This window comes from Pongo pygmaeus, chromosome 3, assembly GCF_028885625.2.
Source record: "Pongo pygmaeus isolate AG05252 chromosome 3, NHGRI_mPonPyg2-v2.0_pri, whole genome shotgun sequence".
In the NCBI taxonomy this organism is placed as follows: domain Eukaryota; kingdom Metazoa; phylum Chordata; class Mammalia; order Primates; family Hominidae; genus Pongo; species Pongo pygmaeus.
This window is the reverse complement of record NC_072376.2, coordinates 61,738,136-61,751,163: the sequence shown is the minus strand read 5'-3', so window position 1 is coordinate 61,751,163 and position 13,028 is coordinate 61,738,136. Positions and strand designations below refer to the sequence as shown.

At 42.2% G+C, this 13,028-nt stretch overlaps 1 long non-coding RNA gene across 28 annotated transcripts in view; it reads right to left on the bottom strand.

The window, feature by feature from the left end:
* Nucleotides 1–12,604, bottom strand: part of LOC129034775 (uncharacterized) — a 136,780-nt gene extending 124,176 nt beyond the window's left edge. For 13 of the 28 annotated variants that reach the window (XR_010126297.1, XR_010126308.1, XR_010126313.1 and 10 more), the window contains exons 1-2: nt 10,096–11,198; nt 6,864–6,926 (exon numbers count right to left, since the gene is read on the bottom strand). This is a non-coding gene — a long non-coding RNA (uncharacterized LOC129034775). Of the gene's footprint in view, nt 1–6,835; nt 11,199–11,391; nt 11,491–11,665; nt 11,790–12,443 lie in introns of those variants that run through there. The other 15 variants (XR_010126290.1, XR_010126288.1, XR_010126289.1 and 12 more) reach the window with 13 other exon arrangements.
* Between the last annotated feature and the right edge of the window lie 424 nt (nt 12,605–13,028).

Genomic DNA, 13,028 nt, shown 5'->3' with positions numbered 1-13,028 from the left:
TGGTTTTGAAAATGGAGGAGGATGTCATGAGTCAAAAAATGCAGGTGGCATCAAGAAGTTGGAAAGAGCAAGGAAACAGATTCTACCCTAGAGGCTCTGGAAGTGTAGCTCTGCTCTCTTCTTGGTTTTAGCCCTCTAAGAGCCATTTCAGACTTCTAAGTTTTAGAACCATAAAAGGATAACATTGGGTTGTTTTATCATATAGTTCATGGTAATTTGTTCCAGAAGCCATAGGAAACTGACACACGGCCTTTTAAACATGCAGCAATTTTCTTTTTTTCTCAAGGCATGGGGGCTTAGGTGTGGATTTGTGTTTACATTGAGGGTCAGCAGTCACAAAGGTAATAAAGAATGATGTGAAGTAGGTAAGACATCAATCCATGTTTGGGACAACTGACGAAAGGGGCTCTGCATGTGCCCTCTGTACATCTTCAGTCTCAAGTGATACAGTAATCTGCCCATGGTTCCACTATTTTTTATTTTCTTGATAATAGGAGAAGCTCAACATGCTAACCTGGGGCCAATACTGATCTTCCCTGTGGGTTTTTGAAAGTCTCTGCTGTATAAACCCCGCCAAGAATCTGCAAATTACTAGGTGTTGACCTTGATCTTTGATTCAGTTCTTTACATGTTTGCCCAACTGTCAGGAGAAGCTGCCTCAAGCCAGTTTTCTTTTGGGATCCCCATAATATTCCAGACCTCATTTCAGACGGTTATGCATTACTTGTAGCAGCTCAGATGAAGCAAATTACTTGGAATTGGGATTAGAAGAGAAGCAATATTTGTTTTTGTAGTAAAGCAAATTTTAATGTTGATAAAATGATAAAATAATAACTAAATCAGGAAATAATAGGATGTGTATAGAAAGTCAGATCAATTTAACCAACCAGAAATCCAGAAGCAGGCAAAATTCATAAGATAATTTAAGGGACACTTCAAACCAGTGGGAAAATTCCAGGGGAAAAAAATAAGTTTGATCCTTAATGCCACCTTGTACCATAAAAACTAAATATTTGAATATAAAAGAAATGAATCTTACAAAAGGTGACAGGAATTTTGGGAAAATAATATAAAATGTTAGGACAAAGAAAGGTTCTCTATGTGTAATACAACATTCAAAGGCCAGAAAAGAAAACAACGATAAGTTTGACTAGGTTTTTAATAACAAACACGCAAGGCAAAGAAGTCACCATAATCCAAGTCTAATATATAAAAAGCTTTCACATATTACTAGGAAGAAACTAACAGTATAACCAAAAAATGAGCAATGGATATGAAATGACAGCTCACAATATGAGCACCACAAATGAACTTTAAATGATGAAAAATGAACAAGCTAACGCTAATAAAATACATTAATATTAAATTATAATAAATATCCTTTTTACCTATGAGATTGTCAATGATTTTTTAAAAGTTGGTAATGCCTGTTTTGGCTACTGTATGTAGCACAGTCATCCTCAACATCTCTGATGGGTTTCCAAATGTGTGATACCAACAGTTACGAAGTTAAGATGTATTCATCTTTGTATTTACAACGTTCAAAGCATTTCATGACACAGTACAAGAACAATTTATGCTTAAATAATGAACAAATTCGACTAGAAATCATCTTGCTAAGAATGTTTACTATCCTTTATTTACTAAGGGAGAAACTACTGTACACTTACAGAAAATTAATGAACAATTGAAACAACAGCTGTGCCAATTAACTCTTAATCAAAAATTTAATTAATTATACACAGCTATTCTGGAGAATTCTAGCTAATCCAGACACTACTGTAGCTACCCTTTTGTTTTGGAAAAATATCACATCAAATTACTTCAATGCAAAATGTAATTTTTGTAATTATTCATTATTCTGACAAAGTGATTTTGTTTTCTACAATGTAGACATTTTTTCTGCTAGCCATGCATCTTCAGAATTGCACAGATAGTCACACCCACCATCAGCAAGGCATACCAACTAACAAATAGATTGTAAACAGTACAGTGTGGACAGCATACTACAAATTTATTGAAACTATAATTATTTATTTACTCGAAGAAAGTCTTCTCTTTTCATGATCACCATGAAACCCTAGTAAATTATACCAGTAAATAATATCTGAAATTCTCAAGTATTTAAAAAGTCAATATATTGACGTCTGTAGAACAGAATTTTAATCAATATTACAGTATATTAATACATATAATTAAGTGTTGTTAAAAGATACTTTTTCACGAGATGAGCACATAAAAATAATCAAGTAAAAACTTAAATTCTTGGACTAACAAGTGGATGAATTTAATAAAAAAACTTTTAAGATTATTTTACTTTTCAAATGTTTTTCTTCACTGTGAACATTAGTTTCAATTAAAATTTCGAATATATATTATAAAAACACAATAAGGGAAGATTGTGAATTTCTACAATTTTAATATACTTGTAAAAATATCTTTCCAATATAAAGTCCAACCTTCAATTATATATATATATATATATATATATATATATATCCATATTAATGGAAAAATCCTGGACATTCAGATGTAATTAAAATCAGTTGAAGGAATTATAGACTATTTTGTTTCTAATTCACTGAAATTAAAAATAACAATAGTGATATGAAGGCATTTATTTATTGTATGGTAGATATGCTCTTACGAAAAACAGTGAGAGAATATATGGCATATTAAGATTTCTTTCTAAATATTATAATAGTAATAACAGAAAATGAATAAATGATCTTCTGTCTTAATGAATCCATTTGATAGGCAAACACCTGCATTACATGCAAAACACTTCTGTCATTGATATGCTTATCATTTTTTCCTGAATGACCTTGAAGCTTAATGAAATTCACATGAAAGTTTTACTACGCATGTTTAAAGAAAGCAGTTAAAAAGACTCAGATAGCTGTAAAAAATCGAATCTCATTTTATTAAAAAAAAATCCTCTGTTCTCATTTACTGAAAAAGTAAACTGCTTCAATTCAAAAGCAGTTTACAAGCAACTTCCATGGTGCCTCTTTGTTGTCACATGGCAATGTCCCCTAGATTGACAAGTGGTGCAATGGTCCTTGAGGACTGATTTCTAAGGATGTTAAAAGCATGAACTTCATGATTTTTAAATACTTTCTTAAATACATGCTTCAAAACAAAGTCAAACATTGAACCAACAATTTAAGAAAGAAGGTCTCAGTGTTGACAATAGGAAACACTATAAAGAACATTCATCTAGCTTCCGGTTTACATTTGACAAAAGTAGAGGTACACAGTTGTAGAACAATGTGAAATGCCTGGGCTCTGTTCAGCAAGGTAAATCTACATAAAGTCACTAGTGATTAAGATAGAAGGAATCTTTAGAGTGCCATATGCTGACATTTGGAAAATTTAAATGACATGTGTTAAATCTATTAATACAGGAAACTTTCTGTGAGCTTTTAGAACATTTACAGACTTCTTGATTTGTGATTTCCCTATATAACATAAAAACATGATTTCTTTGGGTTAGTAAAAGCTTTAGGCACAACAATATACAGAAGATAGGTTTTCACTGACTTTGCAGCCTACCTACCCCCACCCTTAGGCAACTCTCCTGGGGCACCATTTCCAGTTATAATTCTCATCAAGAGATGAGACCATTTTCTTTCTAACAAGAATAATCATATTTATTCAGAAAAGCAAACTGCAAGTGTAGACCTGAATTTTGCCTTTTATCCTCTCCTGAAAATACAGAAAATGCAAACAAAGAGAATTGTGACCTTACATTAATCAGGTGCTATTCATTGCACAACACAGAACATCTCTAGAATCTTTTTATATGATTTATCTACTTGTGATACTAGAAGTGTTAGAATCCACAGGACTTCTTATGTTTCATGATGCATAGTGTAGAAAATGCATACAGCATTGCTGTGCTTAGCCATATTGGAGCCTGAGGCAAAGACAAAATCAGTAATACTGATCTATCTGTATTTAAAATTTGGATGTTTTGTTCATCACGGTTTTTGAATTAATTCTTGTTTTTAAAAATGTATTGCATTAAAAATAGATAAATTGAATGACATCAAAATAAAAACTTTTGTGCATCAAAGAACTCTAATAATAAAGTGAAACAGCAACCACGAAATGTGAGAAAATATTTGAAACTCATATATCTGATAAAGGGTTAATATCCAGTATATATTTAAAAACTCCTCCATCTCAAAAGCAAACACACAAAAAAAACAAACAACCCAATTAAAATATGGGCCAAGAAATTGAACAGACATTTCTCCAAAGAGGATATTATCCAAATGGCCAATAAGGACATGAAAGGATGCTCAACAGTACTATTATTAGAGAAACGCAAATTAAAACCACAATGAGATACCACTTCATACCCCTTAGAATGGTTAAAATCAAACAGAAAATAACAAATGACACTGAGAATGTAGAGAAACTGGAACTCTTGTGCCCTGCTAGTGGCAAAGCAGGGCCACTAAGCAGTACAGCCTCTATAGAAAACAGTATGGTGCTTCCTCAAAAATTAAACAGAATTACCGTATGATCCAGCAACTCCACTTTGAGTTTATACCCAAAAAAACTGAAAGCAGGGACTTGAACAAATATTTGTACACTCAAGTTCATAGCAGCATTATTCACAATAGCCAAAATGTGGAATCCATCCAAGTGTCCATCAGTGGGTAAATGGATAAACAAAATGTGGTATATACATCCAAGGAAACATTATTCAGCCTTAGGGGAAAAAAAGGAAATTCTAATATATGCTACAGTATGGATGAACCTTGAAGACATTTTACTATGTGAAAACAAGATAGTCACAAAATGACAAATACCATATGATTATACTTAAATGAGTTTCCTAGGGTAGTTAAATTCATAGATACAGTGGAATAGTGGGGGTTGGGGGCTAGAAGAAGGAATGAATGGGGGCAAATTGTTTAAACTATGCAGAGTTTCAGTTTGGGAAGATGAAAATGTCTAGAGATGGATGGTGGTAATAGTTGCACAATAACGTGAATTACTTAATGCCACTGAACTGTAGACTTTAAAATGGATAAAACAGTAACATGTATGTTATGAATATTTTGCCACAATTTAGAAAATATTGCATGTAAATATTACCCAACTCAATTATTGGCGCTACCTCTCCTTCAACTCACTTAAAGTTTCTGCCTGAGAGTGCTTTACTAACTTCACCCTTGCCCTGGCCCTGGAAAATTTCCGTGTTTGTTTGGCTCATAGATGCTATGAGCTGAATGTTTGTGTCCCCCCCAGCCCCAAATTCATAAGTTGAAACCTAATCCCCAATGCAGTCTTGAGATGATTAGGTCATGAGGGCAGAGTCCTCCTAAAAGGGATTGGTGCCATTATCAAAGGGGCCTGAGGGAGCTTGTTTCCTCCCTCTACCCTGTCAGGATGCAGTAAAAAGGCGCTGTCTAGGAGGAACAGGTCCTCCCTGGGCACTGAATCTGCTGGTGTCTTGATCTTGGACTTCTTAGCCTCTAGAATGGTAACAAATAATTTTCTTACCCAATCTACAGCATCTTGTTATTATAGCAGTCTGAGTGGACTAAGACAATAGAATACAGCATAAAATAACATGTTATTTTCTTTCTTTCCCCTTCTTCCCACCCTCAAACTCCTGGTGTTTGTTCTTTTATAAGATAGATTAAAATGTACTTAAATTACAAGCTGAGAACCCTATGTTGGGCTCTGGGTAACAGGGATGCACTTGTGAGATTTCAATTCTTTATCGAGTTTGATTTCTCTATTCATCTCTCCTTCACAGCTTTCAAAATCTTAGTCTTAAAATTATTGTAGTAGAAACAAATATTAAAAGTAATTTTTTGAAAGGTTATCTCAAAAGCTCTGAGAAACTTCACCTTTTACAAAGACATTGGTTAGCTCTTGGCATGATTAATGTTAGCATGTTTGATCCCTCTATCAACGAAGGAGAACATTTTGAAATTGGCTTTATTTTTTGCTAAATAAAATATCACCACATGTAAGGGAGAAATAATGTTTAAACAATATTTTGATAAATATGTTATTTAAAATGCATGTGAGGAACTCCATATCAAAAAGAGAAAATAAAAATTAACTAACGTTTCAAAGTATATAGATCCTTCATTTTATGTTTGAATACTCATGAATTTATCAGTGTGTAAACTGCATTTGAGAGTACAGGACTTTTGTAGTATCCTCAGTGAAAATGATACCACTAACTCCCTGAATTGTAAAATCAAGGCTATCTCAAATGATTTAAACTTAAGGTTTTCACTCATGTTTAATGCCAAAATATTCCTAACTATAACGTTCACACTAATCCAATTTTTAAATGCAGCTATCAAAAAACAAGTTGCAATTTATACAGCACAAAGTCTCTCTTCTTACCTTGACAGTAGCTTCATAGACCATAGATCTTCAAAAAACACCAAGGGTTTTCATAATAATGGTGAAGAAAGAATCAACTTGGATAAAATTAAGTAGTTTGTCTTTTTTTTTTAATGCTACCATATCCCAATTGTCTAGCATTCCACTATCCAGAATACAGCCTGCCTGAAATGTATTGATTTTTCCTTCCTATATTCATTTAACAAGTATGTACTTTTGACAACTACTCTGTGTCAGGCACTGCCCTGAATGCTGAAGATACAATCAAAAATCCCCTCATGGAAATATTCCAGTGCTGGAGAAAATATACCCATTAAATACAATATCTCAGACCTATGGAATTACAAGTAGTCTGGTATAATCTATTGGAAAACTGTAAGTGTCATGAAAACGAATATAGGGTCCCAGAACCAATCACGGAAGTGTTTGTTATCTTACGATATGCCTTTACCTGGAGCTTGGAGATGAATAAGAGTTACCTTAGCTGAATAGTGGAGGAAATTGGTGCGGTCTTAGCACAGGGAACAGGATTTGCAAGGATCCTGCATTGGAAGGAAGAAAATAAGAAAGAATCAAATGAGGCCCTTTCGTGGGATAGGAAGGAAGAGATTGGTGACAGTCACACTTGGCACACAGATTCTATTTGTCTTCACACAGATAAAGGAAAATGGTGCTGTCCCTCTGGCAAATTAACTTTTTCACTGCCCAGAATTTCTACAACCTTAAATTCCCTAACAGCTAATCTACTGCCCTTCTTTCTCCCTGACTTCAGATATAATTGAAGAGCTTGTCTAAAGTCTTCCTGTCTTTGTTCCAATGTCCTGAACGTACATACTGGATATGTCAGATGTAGGAAAAAAAAAAAGCTGAGATGGGGATGGTGGTGGAGGGTATACTCTAACAAGCAAAGTGAACATAGGAGAGTTAGAAAATCTATGTTTTATAAAGTGCAAATATGTATCAAAAATGAGTATATTATGTTAGTGATTTTTTTTTTAGATTCACCATAATGATAAATGCTGAAGAATTTGGAGAAGCAAGAGACGAAACACATTACAGATCAAGAACATCATTTTTTTGTTTTGTTTTTTGTTTGTTTGTTTTTGAGACGGAGTCTCACTCTGTCCCCCAGGCTGGACTGCAGTGGCGTGATCTCGGCTCACTGCAACCCGAGTAACTGGGACTACAGGCGCCGGCCACCAGGACCAGCTAATTTTTTTTGTATTTTTAGTAGAGACGGGGTTTCACCGTGTTAGCCAGAATGATCTCAATCTCCTGATCTCGTGATTCGCCCTCCTCAGCCTCCCAAAGTGTTGGGATTACAGGCTTGAGCCACCGTGCCCAGCCAAGAACACCTTTTTAAATGATTTTTTTTTTTGGTAGTCATTTTCTAACGTGCAAATGGTTTAGTATTAACCCTAGGTATTCAAAATTGCAATGCTTACATATTTTTTACCAGCAGGGACAAATAATACAGATTTTTTATTTTTATTTTTGAGCTTCAGTTTCCATATGTGTAACCTAGATGTACACACTGCAGTGCCTTCGGTTAGATGTTGATAGTATGTCTGCATACACATACATATGTACACGAAAACACAAATAAATAGATCACCGGTTGCAAATTACAAGTAGGGACTCTGGACAAGATGGAGTTATGTGACTTGCCAACATGCATTCATAAATTTTAAAAAATTGAACTAAAATTATTGTACCATATACATTCATGACTCAGTGTGCCTTTTATGAAAAAGTGGGAAAAGTGAAGTTCTTGACTGTGGAAGTGAGAATTATTGGTTTGGTTTCACTCTCCTGTATGACGTAGCTCTATCAGTGGTAACACAAACAACTTAACTGTTTAGGCAAATTTTCACAAATTCAGGATATTAAGCAGGGTTTAAGAGGGATTTTCTGATGACTGCTGATGTTCTTGGCCAGAAATCAAGGGATTCTCATACTTTTCTTTCTCTCCATGTTTCTTATCTTCTTATCGTGCCCCTCCTCTACCAGCATTGCAGCTTCCTTCCCTTACAGTCACAACTTTCATCCCTCTGTCCCCTGCAGAACCTTTCTATGTCCTTTTATTTTCTATCCCTTTAGTAAGAAATTAAATCATATTTTTAAATAAATTTAATCAATTCGGTGCAGTTATACATTTTTATATTCTACATAAAGATAGTATATTTTTGGTATTTCTGACAATAACCTCTGAAAACATTAAGTTATCCCTTAACTACCTATGTTTAATATCATTTTCCTTCTGATTCAGTGACCTTAACAAAGAAATAGGCTATCCACCCTGTTTATGTATTCGTAATTTTAATTCATCCTACACATATTTTTAAATTTCTATGAATCAAGCCTTAGGCTGTGGGTACAAACATAAACACAATCATTGAAACAGATGATGTTTCCAGAAAATAGACATTATACAATAGTCAGTTCTTTACTATGATGATGAAATCAATTCCTGGTTTCATCTTTTCTCCATCTAATAACTGTGACAATGATGTTTGCTGCATCTAGAGTCAGTATCATTCCCAGCATCAAATGTGTGTTTCTCTAGTAAGAGTGAATACAGCCATCATAATGTGGATTGCAAAACTCAGTGAACACTGCTACCTCTGGACACTGGAGAAGAGAAGCATATTGGGTGCAAGTCTGTGGGGAAATGGGGAGGAGGGACAAGGAGAACAGTTGCATTCCCTAAGAGAAAATTAGAAAAAGTATGCTGTTTTAAGAGTTGTTCAAACTATGGTGGTGGGGTGGGGAATACGTGTGTGTATGTGTGTGTGTATATATAGACATGTACATATATATGTTAGATACATATGTATATATGTGTGTGTGCCTGTATATGTGTGTATGTATGTATGTGTGTTAGATACGTATGTATGTATGTGTGCATGCATATGTGTATGTGTGTTAGATTCACATATGTGTGTGTGTGCGTGTATATGTGTGTGTGTATACAGAAAACGTTCTATGTAAAACATAATCGAAGCTATCATTATCAGATAGGTACTTCCCTATGTTAGAGGCTGCCTACCTCTGGAGCAGGGGACAATAATTCTGGAGAAATACATGTGCTTCCAAAGCTTTGGCTTTAAAAGTGCACGTGGTTCTTTCAGATTTTGAGTGAAACTCTTACTATCTCACTGGCACAGATGTCATCAGAGACGGGCACATCTTCATGTCCGCCACTCAGCTGACCAGTAAGGCACTTTACTGCCTTTTGGGTATTATCTCTAGATTCCTCCATTCAATAAAGGTCTTAAATTGAATTATGGGTGGCCGTTTTTCTCAGTAATAAGCCGGTGTTTCATGAGTACGGGAGTAGTTACAGGTCCAGAAATGGGCATTTCCTGTTTCCTTTCTTTGAAAATGGCAAGTACACATTATTATGCTGGGGCAAGAGAACTAGAACATGCTGAAAAGATAAACATTGTTTTTCCACCTAAAAGATAAACATTTTTTTTTCCACCTTCTCCCATTTTCTGACCTCACCTGTTCCCCGTCTGACCTCTGGGGGGCTTACTCGGGATGTCGAGGAAAATGTAAAGTATGTAAAACCGGCTCCTTAAGTAGTATTTGTACCCCTAACGGTGGATTTCTGAGAAAAGATCCAGAAGACTAAGAAATGCATATCTAATGAATAAATTTCAGGGAAATTGGAAGGTTTGGATAGAAAGGAAAGCACCGTTTACATACATAAGCATACTGTGACGGATCAGGGCAAGCACTCCAGTGTCACCATCTTCCTGTATCTATACACCTTGTACAATGCAGTCCAAGGCTGTGAGGACTTCGGCGGGCAAAACGCTGAGGAAAGCAACCTGCCTCCAAATCCAAGGCGTGAGATTTACATTGCAGCCTTTGTGATGCTGCTTAGTTAACTGGCTGTATTTATGCAGATATTGTAGACTTACTTCCTTTTAAGTTTTCCCCCTTTCGTGACTGAAATCATGAATTCCTAAAAATAAATAGCAAACCAAAGGACAAAAAAAAAAAAAAAAAAAAGCCAGAACAGGTTTACCTAACGGGAAGCCTGGAAGGGTTGGCGTTGGAGAAGCCGCTGGGAAGCGGGGCAGGCAGCAGAGAGCCGCCCACCGGTCTCCGGGTCTCTGCCCCGGGCTCTTTCCAGCCCGGCCTTTGGGTAACTGGGGTGGGGGAGGGCGGCCGGCTTTCAGGTCGCGTCTCCCGCAGGTTTAGGAGCCCGGTAGGCCGTGACTGAAAGACCGTGGCAACAGCGGTCAACTGCCCTTTTAGAGCTCATTTTGGGGGAGAATGGTAGCAGCAGAGCCACTGCCGCCCTGGCTCTTGTAGGTGGGTCTGGAGTGTCACGTAGGCACCCCAACTCGCGCCGGGGGCCGTGGTCCGCAGACTCCCACTTCATTGCCCCGGAGGCCTGAGCCCGCCCCACCCGGCGGTGGCTGCACCTTTCCCGAGAGTCGGGGCAGCGGCGGCTAGAAAGTGGAGGCAGCCTAACCGCGTAGCGCTGAAACAACCATTCACAAATGCAAACCCCTGTCTTCCGTGGATAAACGGTGGCGGCGCGCGTCCGAGCGTCCCCGAGGGGCTGTGGAGAGCCCCCGGGGAGAGCAGGAAAAGAAGCGGGGTGGCGGTGGCTAGGAGGCGACTGAGCCTTCTCGCCTGGCCGGCGGAAGAGGGAGCCGGGTCCGGGCGCGCCGAGCCGGCCGCCCCTCGCGCAGTTCCTCGGCTGCGGCGCGGGGTTCGCCCCGCTTCTCCCCGGCAGCACCCGGCTGGGTGCCCCCGGCACAGCACAGTGCGGCAGGCGGCAGCGTCCTCCCCTCGCCTCCCCCACATTCCCTCACCCCAGCCAAGGAGGCAGCCCCGGCGCCCCCGCCCGCCCGGCCCCGCGCCCCCGCCCGCCCGGCCCCGCGCCCCCGCCCGCCCGGCCCCGCGCCCCCGCCCGCCCGGCCCCGCGCCCCCGCCCGCCCGGCCCCGCGCCCCCGCCCGGAGCGCCCCGACCCGGAGCGCCCCCACCTGGTGCGCCCCCGCCGGGTCCCGCCGCTCAGCCCCGCCACGCTGCAGCTGGAGCTACCGCCGCCGCCGGTCCCGCAGACCGAGGAGGAGGAGGAGGAGGAGGCGGAGGAGGAAGAGGAGGAGGCGGAGGCGGAGGCGGAGGAGGCGGAGGCGGAGGCGGCGGCGGCGGCGGCGGAGGCGGGGGGGGGGGGGGGGGGGGGGGGGAAGCCGGAGAAGGAGGCGCGGGGAGGGGGGATGGACCCGGGAGGAGGAAATAAATAAATAAAACAATAACCTCCGCGCCAGTAAGAGCGAGGGAGAGAGCAAGACGCGACCAGAGAGCCACCGAGGCCGGCTCGCGCGCCTCTGAGAGGCTGTCCGCGTGCGCGCGTGTGTGCGTGAGTGTGGATTTGCCTGGACTGGAGCTGGAAAGTCCAAACTAAAAGTGTTGCTCTCGCCGGGTGCCGAGGCCGCGGCGGAGGCTGCCCAACTTCCCCGGGCCAAGTGAGTGGCGTTGCCAGCGCCTTTGCCGAGGCGGCGGCCGCTCGGCCCTGCGCCCGGGCACGGCGGCGGCCGCTCGGCCCTGCGCCCGGGCACGGCGGCGGCCGCTCGGCCCTGCGCCCGGGCACGGCGGCGGCCGCTCGGCCCTGCGCCCGGGCACGGCGGCGGCCGCTCGGCCCTGCGCCCGGGCACGGCGGCGGCCGCTCGGCCCTGCGCCCGGGCACGGCGGCGGCCGCTCGGCCCTGCGCCCGGGCACGGCGGCGGCCGCTCGGCCCTGCGCCCGGGCACGGCGGCGGCCGCTCGGCCCTGCGCCCGGGCACGGCGGCGGCCGCTCGGCCCTGCGCCCGGGCACGGCGGCGGCGGCTCCGCTCGCCCCGGGAGGGAGCCCGCGGCCAGGGCTGGACTCTCGCCCCGCCACCTCCACCGACTCTCTCCTCAGCCTCCACACCTGGCACCCCAGCAAGGTACGTGGCGCTTCCCGGCGCGCCTTCTTCCCTAGCACACCCCGCGCGGATTTTTGGCTGCCTAGATTCTTCACCTTCCCAGAGTGGTCATCATTTGTCAAACTTTACCTCCACCTCGCACATGCCAGCGGCTGCTGCAGCCGCCCTCCCTGGCAGCGTGGGCTCCGGTCGCTGATGGGAACCGAGAGGAGGGTGGGGCGGGGGGGAGGATCTGCTGGCAGCGGTGGTTCCCATCTGGATTAAGATCGCATTTCGGAATAACTCGCAGGTCTTGCCTTCCGGGGGTGTCCTTCATTATGATGTTCCCTGTGATGCTGGTAATGGTTTTCCTTGCTCCTTCTGCACGGAAGGACGTACAAGTTTGCAGGAGAAGGTACATGAAAAGCAGGTGAAGTTTGCAGCCACTTGACTCCAAGAGAGGAGTAACCCTTTCTCTGCAGTAGCAACTATGGTTTTGAAGCAGCGGCGGCGGCGGCAGCGGTGACAGAGGCCTGGCCGGTGGCGGCAGCTGCACGTTGTCCCCTCTGTGACTGGGAGAAGGAGGAAAAGTGGGGCTGCCTCGTCGGAGAGCGCAACTCGGGAGCTGCCTGCAAAGACGCTGCGGGGGAAAATGCTAAGGGCTCCCAGATCCTTGGTAAATCGTGTTTGGAGAGGCATGATTTCCTTTTGTGATATTTATGTGCTTAATAACAG